The sequence below is a fragment of the Loxodonta africana genome, chromosome 17 (genome assembly GCF_030014295.1).
Source record: "Loxodonta africana isolate mLoxAfr1 chromosome 17, mLoxAfr1.hap2, whole genome shotgun sequence".
Taxonomy (NCBI): domain Eukaryota; kingdom Metazoa; phylum Chordata; class Mammalia; order Proboscidea; family Elephantidae; genus Loxodonta; species Loxodonta africana.
This window is the reverse complement of record NC_087358.1, coordinates 74,784,866-74,787,343: the sequence shown is the minus strand read 5'-3', so window position 1 is coordinate 74,787,343 and position 2,478 is coordinate 74,784,866.

Here is a 2,478-nt window from a genome sequence, read left to right as displayed (position 1 = left end):
GGATAAACTCTTCTGGGGAATTAGAATGAGACATTAGATTCACCAGAGAGCTACCTGGATTCATTCAATAGCCCCATGCCTGAATTCCTGTTTTTGATATTTTTGGCTGGTTGCCTAATGGTACTGGTTTTTGGTTATGTTCTATATTGCAAACAGGCTTAATTATCTTATAATTATTTTAGAACTAATCAAATGTATTATGAAATGTTTGTCTAATTCCTATAACCAAACTACTAAATCCCTTGTTATGCCCTTCTCAGAAACTATACCTTCAGGGAATTTTGATTTCACACCTTGAGTTAGTTGTTTTGGGAATGCTAAGCTGTTCCTCTCTATGTGGCCTTGCTCCACCCTCCCCCAACCAAAGGATCACAGAAGCAGAGTGCCTAAGCTATGGGATAGTGAAAAGCCCACTAAACTGGGTGGTGCCCGGCTGCCACTAACAACAATTCCTTTAAGTAGAATGGAATAATAAATAGTGTTGGGTCTTAAAAGATTGATAAGCAGTCATCCAAAGTTAAGAAAACACTCTTAAAATAGTGATCAAGTAATCTCTATTGAGATTCATGATCATAAGGAGGGAATGTTTGAGAGCACCCTAAAACTAAGGGACTTGGCAAAGACAAGATGGTTAAGGTTTCAATCACACTGCACTTTTGTCCCCAGCTCCTGCTTCTGTAAAGGTTACAACCTCATAACCTTATAAAACTTTAAGGTAAGGCCAGAATGTGGTCAGGGCAAGTGATAAAATATTCTAGGAAATGTACCCAAGGGTAGGAGTCCCATGATTCCCATAAAAGCTATTTTTTTGAAAGAATGTTCCCATAGCCTGTTTTATGTAAAGATCAGCAGATATGATGAAAGCCTTGTCTGAACCTCTGTATGAAAGATATTCTTTTCCCCAACCCCAATGGAACACCTTGTAATCTGACATTGCACTATGTTCCTCAGCCTGGCTGTCTTCTACTCCCCAAATAAACCCGTTTCCGCTTTGAACAGAATTTTTGTTCTGTGCTACAACATACTTGATGACAGACTTCCAATGAAGGTACCCAACTCTTAAGGTTTTGTTTAGACCTTACTTCCAAAGCAAGTTGCAAGACCAGTCCTAACATCTCATCAAGCAGCAGAGAGCTTTCTTCCTTTGGTAAAAGCTAGCAGAAGCTTCTCTGTACATCCACTTACTGCAAAAGGCTCAGCTTTCTCCTGAGCACTTTTGTTTCTATTAGAGAAGGCTTGCAAAGACTGTGATGGTAGTGTGCAGAGTGTGGTATTTAGAATAAAAATGCATAGTCTGCATCGGTCCAACTTTGTTAAGAGTTAATTACCTTCTCTTATGGATTAACATGTGCCCCTAACCCCCCCCCAAAAAAAAATGTGTTGGGATCCTAACCTCAAACTGTGTAAGATTGGAAGTAGGGTTTTCTTTGTTATTGTTAATTTGAACATACCAAAGTAGTGTGGGTTCTAAACATTTCTGAGTTATAAAAAGAGCAGATTAGATACAGAGACATGGGGAAAGACAAACACCATGTGAAGACCATCTACAAGCCAAAGAATCAAGGAATGCCCAGGAGTACCTACAAGTAAGGAATTAATACAGCCAAGAGTCTGATTTGGACTTTTAGCCTACAGAACTGTGAGAAAATATATTTGTTCTTTAAAGCTATCCACTTGTGGTGTTTGTGTTACAGCAACACTAGGAAACTAAGACACCCTCTGAGTCTCAAATTCTTCATTTGTAAAATGTGGTAGAAAGACTGAATAAGAAAACAAAATTCTAAATTTCTAAAAAGGTTCCTTTCTTCTCTTTCCTTCTTTACCTTTTTCTCCCAATTAAAAAAAGCTTAACTATAAAATAATAATCTGGTCTACCTACTTTCCATATACCTGAGATTAATGAATGCATTTTCTAAATAAAAAGATGGAGTTGTCTTTATACCTGAGATTAATAAATGCATTTTCTAAATAAAATGATGGAGCTGTCTTTAAACACACACACGTTTCAGAATGACACCACCCAGGCGTGGGTCTCCACTGGCAGCCTGGCCCAGGAGCAACACAGTATCACGTGCCAGGCAGTCTCCCAGCCTGCACCCACTGCCCATTTTCCTTGTGATGCTTTATCAGCAGATGACATTTTCCTTTCCAAAATGTTCTCAGAACAGTGATGAATATATGGACAGGTTTTCATTTGACTCATTAGCTGCAAAAGTCAACTTCTTACATTATTTCTCCACAGAACAGCTCATGTAATTTTGTGTCAAGCCACTGGGCCCTTTGGTGCATAAAAATCCTTAAGATATCACCCGATGCTGGCCTGAAAGTTCTTCTGGATTATCTTGTGGTCTCACCATTTCTTGGTAGCGGAGTGCTTAATAGTCGCAATTATCTTAATCAGCCAAATATAGAACCTGTTCATACTTCCCCTGTAGGGAGTCAAATTCTTTTGTATAATTAAAATTCAGAAACAGATAC